Raw genomic sequence first — 12,319 nt, 5'->3', positions numbered from 1 at the left:
GGAGACAATAAAAAGATCATTGGTTGGGCTTCTCTGGTGGTGCAGTGGATAAGAATCTGCCTGCCAATGTAGGGGACATGGGTTCGAGCCCTGGTCCGGGAAGATCCCACATGCCGCGGAGCAACTAAACCCATGTGCCACAACTACTGAAGCCTGCATGCCGCAACTACTGAAGCCCATGCGCCTAGAGCCCGTGCTCCACAACGAGAAGCCACCGCAATGAGAAGCCGCGCACTGCAACGAAGAGCAGCCCCTGCTCAACGCTACTAGAGAAAGCTGCGCGCAGCAACGAAGACCCAATGCAGCCAAAAGTAAATAAATAAAATAAATTTATTAAAAAAAACAAGATCAGTGGTTGCCAGAAGTGGGGTTAGTGATAGGGATGAACAGGCAGAGCACAGAGGATTTTTAGCGCAGTGAAACTACTCTGTATGATACTGTCATGGTGGATACATGGCATTATACACTTGTTTAAACCCAAAGAAGGTACAACGACAAGAGTGAACCATAATGTAAATGATGGATTTTGATTATGATGTATCAATCTAGGTTCATCAATTATAACAAATGTATCACTCTGATGGGGGATGTTGATGATGGGGCTATGCATGTATGGAGGTGGGGAATATGTGGGAAATCTCTGTACCCTCCTCTCAATTTTGCTGTGCACCTAAAACTGTTCTTAAAAATAAAGTCAATGTTTTTACAAAAAAGCAGAAAGAAAACTCACAAAACTTAATACTAAGGAAGTATTATTCAAGCACCAGTCAAGCGGAAGTTTAGGCTTCTAAGAGAAAGTGCTTCCAAGGCTGTTGGCTGGCTGTAGCCTATGATAGGGCTGGTTATTGTGAAATTCTGAGTGTGAGGTGCTATTTGTAGGCAGGTGGGCTCACTGTATTCCACATTATTTTTATTCTCATTTCTTCATCTCACTTCTTAATCACGTGTTAGTTTGTACTTTGGAAACCATCTGGTAGATATCATTTTATTCTGCAGCATATTTGGAGGCTTAAAATACAAATAATAGATCAAATCAAGGAGGTGAATCCAGGTTTGGGATTCTACTTCCTTGATCTTTCTGTTTTCCCACTGACCGATGATTAAAAGTTTGGATTAAAAGTTGGAAATTGACACAATTAAAAGCCATAAATATTTAGAAAGGAATGCTTCTGAAAGGCTTAAAAGAAGTAAGAGATGAAAGCCAAAAACATAAAATAAACACTGGGAAAAAGTTCTGTATGGACGTGCTTATAAGCTTTCTGTTACATTTCCAAGGAAATGTAGAATGTTTTTTAAAATTATTTTTATTAACAAGGTTTAGGCTACTTATCTAGAACTGGTGGTGATGAAATTTCTTACCACTTGGAAACTGTCAGTAGGTTTAGGCTTAGGAAGAAAAGCTAAGTAATTTTTTTGGCCCTTAAATCAAAATACCATTTAGTACTCCAAGTCTCCTTCTCACACATTCTTGTCAGTCTGCAAACCCCTTCAGTTACTAAGAGGACTTTCCTGTATCACCTTTTCTACTTGTACTGCCATTCATTCATTCACTCATTCATTCTCTCATTACAGATATTCACTGAACATCTGCTATTGTCAGACATTGAAGTAGGTGCTGGGATTACAATGATAATCCAAACAAAAAGAAAACATCAAGATATCAAGTGCTACAATGAAAATAAAACAGAGGGATATGACAGAGTGTGACTAGGGTCTTGTCTGGACTGGATAGTTGGGGAAGGCATCTTTGAGGAGATGACATGTAAGTGGAGATGTGATTGACAAGTATTTAGTTATGGGAGACTTGGGTGGAAGAGCATCCCAAAGAGAAGCAACACAGTGCTAGGGCTGTAAGGTGGGAATAAACAGGGGATGTTCAAGGAAGAGAACATCTAGCAAGCCTGGCTAGAGCATAGAACCAAGTTGAAGATGGGTAAGAGATGAGTTTGATGATGGAGACAGGGGCCACATCACATAGGGTGTTGTAGGCAGTGTGGGGCATTTGGATATTATTCTAAAGGCTGTGGGAAACCACAGAGGGCTTCACTCAGTAGGACTACTACAATCTGATCTGCACTTAGAAGATTGTTGGCACTGTAGAGATGAAATGCAAGTAAGGAGAGCAGCTGGGGGGCAATTGCCTTAGTCCAGGTGAGGAAGATGATGGTATCTTTGACTTGGGCTGTTGATGCCAGAGGAAATGGGTAGGGAGTGGATGGATTTGCTGCATGCTTTAAAGACAGATCCAGTGGGGCTTGATCGTTGATTTGATGGCATGAGGGGTAAAAGGAAGAGAGGAATCAAGGATAATCATGTTATCCAAAGAAGATATACATATGGCCAACAAACACATGAAAAGATGCTAGACATCACTAATTAGAGAAATGCAAATCAAAACTACAATGAGGTATCACACCGGTCCGAAAGGCCATCATCAAAAAATCTACAAACGATAAAAGCTGGAGAGGGTGTGGAGAAAAGGGAACCCTATTGCACTGTTGGTGGGAATGTAAATTGATACAGCCACTATAGAACAGTATGGAGGTTCCTTAAAGAACTAAAAATAGAACTACCATATGACCCAGCAATCCCACTACTGGGCATATACACAGAGAAAACCATAATTCAAAGAGACACATGCACCCTAATGTTCATTGCAGCACTATTTACAATAGCCAGGACATGGAAGCAACCTAAATGTCCATCAACAGAGGAATGGATAAAGAAGATGTGGTACATATATACACTGGAATATTACCCAGACATAAAAAGGAACGATGTTGGGTCATTTGTAGAGACGTAGATGGACCTAGAGTCTGTCATACAGAGTGAAGTAAGTCAGAAAGAGAAAAACAAATATCGTAGATGAATGCATACACGTGGAATCTAGAAAAATGGTATAGATGATCTTATTGGCAAAGCAGAAACAGAGACACAGACATAGAGAACAAACATATAGACACCAAGGGGGGAAAGGGGGTTGTGGGATGAATTGGGAGATGGGGATTGACATATATACACTACTGATACTATGTATAAAATAGGTAACTAATGAGAACCTGCTGTATAGCACAGGGAACTCTACTCAATGCTCTGCGGTGACCCAAATGGGAAGGAAATCCAAAAAAACGGGATATATGTATACGTATAGCTGATTCACTTTGCTGTACGGTAGAAATTAACACAACATTGTAAAGCAACTATACCCCAAGAAAAATTTTTTAAAAAAGATAATCATGTTAAATAAACATTAAAAAGTCAGCAAAAATATTTCCAACTTTCCAAAACTAATGGGAAACAGAGCTGCACCTTCTGGAATTCCAATGAAGTGATATCTGGATTGCAGTAGGGACATGCATTTCATTTTGCACATTAATGCCCAGGAGGTTGGTCTGTTGTCCCCTGAGAAGAACCTGCAGACAAAGCTTTGAGCAGCACAGCCAATCCTAAGAGGCAGGCAGGACCACCTCCTGACAAACTTCCTCAGCAGCTTTGCCGCCCTGTGGGTAGCTCTGGAGCACAGCTAGGAGTCTCAGTGTTGAAGAGCCATGGTATCTCTGTCAGTAAAGTGAGAAGTTTTAAATTAGATGCTCTCTGTGGCCACTCCCAATTTTAAAATTCTCTGTTTTAAAACCCCACTGGGTCTATTCTAGGGATCCTGAATATATAAGTCATACACATAAGTAAGTTACAGTAATAAAGATTCTTCAGGTGTTTTTTATGGTTACATTCCTACACTTAATTCTGGATTTTTAAAAATGTGTTCTTTTTGGTTTAGTATTTACAGTTCTTCCAAAGTGAGAGCAAGTAAAGTCCTTTTTCTTGAACATTAAGTCTAGCTTTACACCTGGGACAAAACTATTTTCTTTAGAGGTGCATAAACCCTAGTTGGAATGTTTCCCTTTATTCTAATAAGCCAATTTTTTTTTCTTGCAGGATCACCCCCCCTTAGTGGAAAATACGTATTATCTGTACTTACTCACATAGACATGTAACATATATTGGCCATTACTGAGCATGTGCTGTGGGTCACACATTGCATTATGATAAGTGATCTTCACATATAAATGTATTTAATTCTCAGAACTAGAAGCAGTTGGTATATTTGTCCCACTTCACAAATGAGGTAACTGAACCTTAGAGGGTGACAGAGCTAGGATTTCAGGCCAGTTCAGGCCCCTCCTTGGCCCAGGCTCACTCCCAACCCCCGAGGCAGACTCCCCCAGCTGTTCCCAGCAGCGTCCTGATGTGCAGCCATCACTAAGCTTTTTACGCTATTGGAGGCTGCAGTCTTTCTGAATTTTTCAAATTATTCATAACTCTGCCCCACTAAAATTTGCTATCAAAGCTGAGTACATCTTCCTAAATAAATATTAACACAATTTTAGCATGCCCAACCCCCAGTGACTTCCTGAGCCCTTGGGCACCAGTTACAAGAGCAGTTTCCACTCTACCTGTGGCCTTTGTGAAAGGTTGGTTTCTTTCCCTAGACACTCTGCCTTCCCTCTCTTTCTCACCATATCCAAAATTCAGCAGAAGTCCACAGGGCATAGAGTTCAGAATGTGTTATCTGGTTATTAGTTTTTAATTTTCCTTGGAAGGTCTGAAGTGCTCCAGCAGACTCTGGGTTACATCTGGGTTTGTCAGCCTTCCTGCCGGTAGCACCACGCTGCTCTGGGCTGAGGCCAGCTCCTGGCAAGAATGCCTCCTTTTGTTTCTCAAACATACATTACCAGATACTTTGCTGTGTTGACGAGCAGCCTCCTTGCTTGGTCTGCTTTGTCTGATTCTTGGTCTCCAGGTCACAGAAGGGTATGAGGGTCAGGAGGAAAAAACCCAGAAAAACATTTATCCGGAGGTCCCTAGATCCCTGAATTCATAGGATTTACTAAATATCAGTGTTACATAATTATGTCTTTAAGGTTCATATAACTGAATGGAGGAGAAAATATATTTTAAAGCGGAACAAAGAGTTACCTTTGCTGCCTTCTATGGGGGTAGAGGGAAGTGGTGATATTATTTACATTACTCTGGATATAGATCCCTCATTCTCTTTCTTTTTCTCCCAGACACCAATGAGGGAAGGAGAAATGAGAGTGGGGCACATCAATGAACTTTGTGTATATAATGGAAGGCCTGGAACCTAGCTTGGGGTCAGAGGCTGGAAGGAGTTGCCTTGTTGTGCATGAAGCAATAAGATGATTCCATGTTCTTTTGTTTTCCTCCAGAAGAGAGAGCTATGCCTTGTGGGGAGGCTGACCTGAGTTGGCAGAACTGGCATTTGACCAAAACATCTGAAGTATAACTTTAAAGTTCTCTTGTGATATGCACCCTTTCTATCCCCTCACACTTTGAGTAAAATATTTCTATGTGATTTATTTTTTATTATATTTGGTTTGATTTGATTTGCTCTTTTGTGGCAATCCAGGAAAGGAAGGATATTATATCTAAGTGAGATATAGCACAGAGCGGGGATACCATGTGTGGGATGGTGAGAAAATTCACAAACTTAACAAATTTAGGAGATGTGGGAGTATAAAAATAAAGGTGACTACGAACAATGTAAGCCATTCTCTTCTCCACCAGAGTTCTTGGTATGATTGGAAAGAATATGAAGGCTTCACTAAACATGATGTTTGAATCAACTGCACTTAAATCTCAATGGATGGGGTGCTCAGCTGATACCTAGAAGCCATTAACCAATGTAACTACTATTTTAAAACTATAATTCAGATTTCATTGATTCATGTCCATACTTGTTATGGTAGCAGAGTAATAGCCTCCCGAAGATGCCCACATCCTAAACCCTGGAACCTGTGGATATGCTGGGTTAGATGACAAAGGAGATTTCAAGTTGCAGGTGGAATTAAGGTTGCTAATCAGCTGACTTGACTTTAAAATAGGAAAATTATCCTGGATTATCTGGGTGGGCCCAGTGTAATCACAAGGATCCTTAAGAGTGGGAGAGAGCGGCAGAAGCAAGGGTCAGAGTGATGCTATGAGAGAAGGACTCCACACTTTTTCTGGTTTCCAAGGTGGAGGAAGGGAAACGTGAGCTAAGGGATGCAGGTGGCCTCTAGAAGCTAGAAAAAGCAAGGAAATGGATTCTCCCCTGGAGCTTCCAGAAAAGAAATCAGCTCTGCCAACATCTTGATTTTAGCCTAACGAGACTCAATGTTGAAGTTCTAACTTGCCAAAAGGTAAGATAACAGATTTGTGTTATTTTAAGCTACACAGTTTGCTATGGCAGCAAAGATATATCTGTATCAGTTATCTATTGCCACGTAATAAACCACCTGAAAATGTAGTGATCTAAATAATGATAATCATTTATTTTGCTTGTGAACCTGCAGTTTGGCCAGGACTCAGTAGGGCAGTTCTACACACCATAAACTGGGTGATTCTTTTGTGGGGTGGGGAGTCTACTCTCAAGATGGCTCTTGAGAGTCCGCCTGCTGATGCAGGGGACACGGGTTCGTGCCCCAGTCCGGGAAGATCCCACATGCCACGGAGCGGCTGGGCCCGTGAGCCATGGCCGCTGAGCCTGCGCGTCCGGAGCCCGTGCTCCGCAGCAGGAGAGGCCACAACAGTGAGAGGCCCGCGAACCGCAAAAAAAAAAAAAAAAAAAAAAAAAAAGGCTCACTCTCATGGCTGAATAAGTATTAGCTGTTAGCTGGGAGCTTGGCTGGGAGCTCAGGTGGGGCTGTGGGCTTGGGAACTCATTCCCTTACCACATGTGTCTCACCACAGGCTGTCTGGGCTTCCTCACAGCATGATGCAAGATGACTGCAAGATCAAGCAGCCCAAGAAAACAAGGAAGAAGAACAAGGTAGAAGAGCATGATATCTTCATGACCAAGCTTGGGAAGTAATGTAACTTTACTTCTGCCATATTCTACTGGCCTGCTCAGGCTCAAGGGGAGGGGACACAGATTCACCTCTTGAGAGGAAGTGGCACATTTCTAGTAGAGCATGGAGATGGTGAGGCCATCTTTGAAAGATACAATCTGCAAACCTCACACGTGAAATCTCCACGCTTTGTGCACTACCTTCCAAAATTATTTCTGGAAGCCCACAGTGTGTTTTCTCATGTGTGTTTAAAAATAAGCCATGTTTTTACCACCTAATATATGCAGTTTTATTTCTTTTCTCTTGCCTCCAACTCCTGTTTCTGAGTACAGCTGTGTCTTCTGGATAATGGAAGGTTTGTTGTTTTTCCCACTGCACTATCACTCTTAGGAACCAAATGCATCTGTTAGGCTGTACAAAAGAGGAATGGCCGCTTTTGCTCCCTCTGCTTTTGGTGTTACACTGTTAAGGAATACCCACATAGGACACTACTTTTTTGTTTTTTTTCGGTACGTGGGCCTCTCACTGTTGTGGCCTCTCCCGTTGCGGAGCACAGGCTCTGGACGCGCAGGCTCAGCGGCCATGGCTCATGGGCCCAGTCGCTCCGCAACATGTGGGATCTTCCCAGACCGGGGCACGAACCCGTGTCCCCTGCATCAGCAGGCGGACTCCCAACCACTGCGCCACCAGGGAAGCCCAGGACACTATTTCTTTAAGAAGCTCCTCAGTCCCTTATGCAAATGGAATCTAGCAAGTTAAGATCTAACTGAACTCCAAAGTAAGTATATTAGGTTCAGACTCACAATAACAGAATTGAGATTGCCTTTGAAAATTTTAATTGCTCAAGGTACATAATCCCATGTAGTCTTAGTTGATTGGCAATTACAGGAATTAAGATCTCCTCTGCCTTCTTTGCCACAATATCTTTATTTCTGTCTTTCTTATCTAGAAGAATAGGCTTGGTTGAATGATGAAACAGGTAAAATGACATACGTTAAATTTTCTATCAATTAAAGTAGCTTCCATTTGGAGATCCCATAATTCATAACTGTCCCCTTCTTTTGGGCTTTTTCTTTTTCAAACAAGGGCCTATACAATTTTGGTCCCAATCCCAAATGGCTTGAGCCTCCTGACTGTAGGAGATGACTAATGAAAGGGTCCTCTTGCCTGTAGTCAATACTGTCCAATAGAAACTTTTTTCAATGATGAATGCTCTCCATATCTGAGTTGTCCAATGTGGTAGCCACTATCAACGTTTGGCTATTAGGCATTTGGAATGTAGCTAGTGTGACTAATTGAATTTTTTTAAATTTATTTTTAAATTTATTTCATTTATTTATTTTTGGCTGTGTTGGATCTTTGTTGCTGCACACGGGCTTTCTCTAGTTGGGTGAGCGGGGGCTACTCTTCATTGTGGTGCGCAGACTTCTCATTGTGGTGGCTTCTCTTGTGGAGCACAGGCTCTAGGCACATGGGCTTCAGTAGTTGTGGCCCACGGGCTCAGCAGTTGTGGGCCACAGGCTCAGTAGTTGTGGCTCATGGGCTCCAGAGCACAGGCTCAGTAGCTGTGGTGCGTGGGGTTAGTTGCTCTGTGGCATGTGGGATCTTCCTGGACCAGGGATCGAATCTGTGTCCCCTGCATTGACAGGCAGAATCTTAACCACCGCGCCACCAGGGAAGCCCTGAGTAACTGAATTTTTAAGTTAATTTCATTGAATTTAAAAGTAAATAACCACATGTGGTAAGTAGCTACCATATCGGAGAGTATGACTCTAAATGATGAAATCTTAGTGTGACTTCTGGGTCCTCAGTTTCTGAAAGCTCCTTCACAGCCAAGGAAGGAGGTATAAAGCAATCAGAGCTCCATGAGATTGGGAGAATATAAGGCTTTTATATATGGATATAATTCTAGTTGTACCACTAGATTTCAAGGCATGAGGAGTTCAACTGGACTCTGGCTTTATCTTGAACAGTTTTATTTTGTGAGAAAACAAAGACATAACTATGCCAATTATCTTGTATTCATGGATCTCATGGATGCTTTTACTAGAAAGAGCATCTTGATTCCTGTCCTAAGGCTCCCCAAATCTTGCTTTGATATTGACAAAGTCTGCCTCAGGCCTGAATCACCTTTCTCCCAATTTTTCAAACATGATAAATAGCAGAGTCCAAAAGAAGAGTTCTTCAGGGTTTAAAGCTGAGACAAGTTTTTATTTTGGGTCAGTTACAACTACCAATAAGTCAGTAATTGCAATAACAATGCTGTGTAACAAATCATCCCCAAAAAACTCAGTGGCTCACAACATAAACAAGTACAGGTTGGGTAGGTTCAATTTATCTAGGCTGAGTACAGCTGAGTGTGCCTCCAGGCTACAGGATAGGTTGAGGTCTGCTCTATGTATTTTAGACATGTTCTCATAGAGATGGCAGAAGCTCAGGAGGGAAAACCTAGTCTGGCAAGCACATTTCAAGGCTTTGCTCAAATCACATAGGCTAACATCCCATTGGCCAAAGCAAGTCACATAGCCAAGCCAAGAGTCAAAGGGTGGGAGATCCACTCTTCCCATTATGAGGCCCTGGAGAAAGTTTGGATGTACAACACTACTATGAGAGAGTGAAGAATTAGGACCAGCAATTTAATTTACCATACCTACATCAGACTCAATCTTTCTCTCTCCTCACTCTCTGTTTCTGTCTGTCTGCCTCTCTGTTTGTCTGTCTGTCTGTCTCTCTCTCTCTCTCTCTCACACACACACACACACTTTTCTGGTTGTGACAACAACAATGCTTTAAAAAAAAGCAAAAAAACCTTTCTATACCTGGAAAGACAATGCTTTGACTCCTCTCTTTTTTACTTCCATCTTTGGGGAACTTTTTAAAAATCACATTCTTTTATAGCAAATACATCAGCAAATTTAGTTATCTGGAAACTAGTTTACTAACTGTGATCTTTAATAACTTTTTGATAGTCTAAATGTGATGTGATAGAAAAATTAGTCTTAATGCATCAATTTTTGTGTGTGTTTTTGTTTTGTTTTGTTTTTCTTGGCTGTGTTGGGTCTTTGTTGCTGCGTGCCGGCTTTCTCTAGTCGTGGCGAGCGGGGGCTACTCTTCGTTGCGGTGCGCAGGCTTCTCATTGCAGTGGCTTCTCTTGTTGAAGCGCACGGACTCCAGGCACACGGCTTCAGTAGTTGTGGCACATGGGCTTAGTAGTTGTGGCTCGTGGGCTCTACAGTGCAGGCTCAGTAGTTGCAGCGCACTGGCTTAGTTGCTCCGCAGCATGTGGGATCTTCCTAGACCAGGGCTCGAACCCATGTCCCCTGCACTGGCAGGCGGATTCTTAACCACTACGCCACCAGGGAAGCCCAATGCATCAATTTTGTTACCTTTTCTCTTTTCCCTAAAGCCTTTGATACTCATTTAGTTAAAAACCAACCAACTAATTTAGTACCCAGTCTCTCTGGAGCCATCCCATTTGGAGCTCTATGGCATCTGTCTAAAATAATTCCAGCTTAGTCTAAACCATTCAAAATTTTTAGAAGCCAACTCCTTAATATTAATGAAATATTGTTATTTTTAAAAGTAGGTTAGAAAGTAAGATAGATGATAGATAGAATGTACTATTTATATAAGTAAATGTTTGTGTTTATACCTGCTTAGAAGGGATTAGGAAGGCTAGGTTGCCTCTGGGGAGAGGTATTGATATCTCATTTTCACTGTATGCTTCATATACTATCATACCATTAGATCATTATTCAGTAAGCAAGTATTATTTTTTATGACAAAAAGTTGTTAAAAATAAAAACCGTATCATTATACCTCGAATATTTTGACAGGCTGTCATAGTTGGCAGGATAGAAATAAATTTCATATTTCCATGATTTATAAGCTTCTTAGAGGAGAGAAAGAAGTGTGGGTGCTTTTGAGGGGACAGGAGTATTTTAGAGTTCAGTCGGAGTTTTAATTTTGTTTTGCTCTAGTTCCAACTGAGTTTATCTTTAGCCCTTGATTTATAAATATCTCTTCCTCTAAAATGATCCATTCCGGCAACCATTTCTAAGCACTCCAGATTGAGATCAGCTTCCCATACAGGAAGTCACTTAGAGGAAAAGTGACCAAGAGTTTCTGTTTTCTTATGAAAGCACCGTGGTCTCTGGTAGCATCATTTTGTGTCATCGTAAAATGAATTGTAGCCAGGCAACATATGTCATCTATTCTAACAGCAAAAGCTTCTATTTGCATCACTCAAACAGTCGTGTTTTTATCTTAACACAATCTCAACCTTCAGGACCAACTCTAGAAGAGAAAATATTACAAAACATAAATATCCCAGGACGAGGCTCCTCCTGGGTCACTTTAGGATGTGTCAAGGTTTCAGAAATCAAGTTCATGACCATTCACAGAAGTCGGTCCCCTCATTCTAGCCATTTGCATCCTTTCTGGGCATTTTACATTAAGGAGAGTGGTCCAGAGGTTAGAGCAGGCACTTTGATTTCTGAATTTGAAACTTGGTTTCTCCATTACGATGTTGTACAACCTCTGGCAAGTAACTAAAGCCTTACTGAGCTTCATTTTCCCTTCTTGCAAAGTGCAGATAAAAATGACACTTAGCTCATTGGGTCCTGTGAGGGTGAAATAAGAGGGCATGTGAAAGCACTTAGAACAATGCCTGGCTGGTAAAGGCCCCCAATAAATCTTTACTTTCTAGTGCTTCTCCACTAATTAATTGTCCCTCTGATACTCTGAAAGGATTAGTAGAAATCTTACCAGGTGAATCTTTACTCTCTAAAAATGGATAGAAGTATAGTATTTTACTTTGTGAGAAAACCTACGAGTGACTGGGATCTAATCCAGATCCACTTACATAATTCGAGTATTCCACATCCACAGGAGCGAAGCAGGAGCAAACCTGGGGGCACATCTGCTTTATAACGCTTCATTTGTAAATTTTTCAGATGTCATTATAGAATATATACATGGTTGAGAAACAGGGGGTTAAGGATCACTTTGTTTTTTTTTTTTTTTTTTTTTGCGGTACGTGGGCCTCTCACTGTTGTGGCCTCTCCCATTGCAGAGCACAGGCTCCGGACGCGCAGGCTCAGCGGCCATGGCTCACGGGTCCAGCCGCTCCGCGTCATGTGGGGCCTTCCCGGACCGGGGCACGAACCCGAGTCCCCTGCATCGGCAGGCGGACTCTCAACCACTGCGCCACCAGGCAAGCCCTTTTTTTTTTTAATTAATTAATTTATTTATTTATTTTTTATTTTTGGCTGAGTTGGGTCTTTGTTGTGAGCGGGCTTTCTTTAGTTGTGGTGAGCAGGGGCTACTCTTCATTGCAGTGCGTGGGCTTCTCATTGTGGTGGCTTCTTTTGTTGTGGAGCACTGGCTCTAGGCACGTGGGCTTCAGTAGCTGTGGCTCGTGGGGCCAGTAGCTGTAGCTCGCGGGCTCTAGAGTTCAGGCTCAGTAGTTG

Source organism: Hyperoodon ampullatus (genome assembly GCF_949752795.1).
Source record: "Hyperoodon ampullatus genome assembly, chromosome: 8".
NCBI classification, from domain to species: Eukaryota; Metazoa; Chordata; class Mammalia; order Artiodactyla; family Ziphiidae; genus Hyperoodon; species Hyperoodon ampullatus.
Note: the sequence above shows the minus strand (reverse complement) of the source record.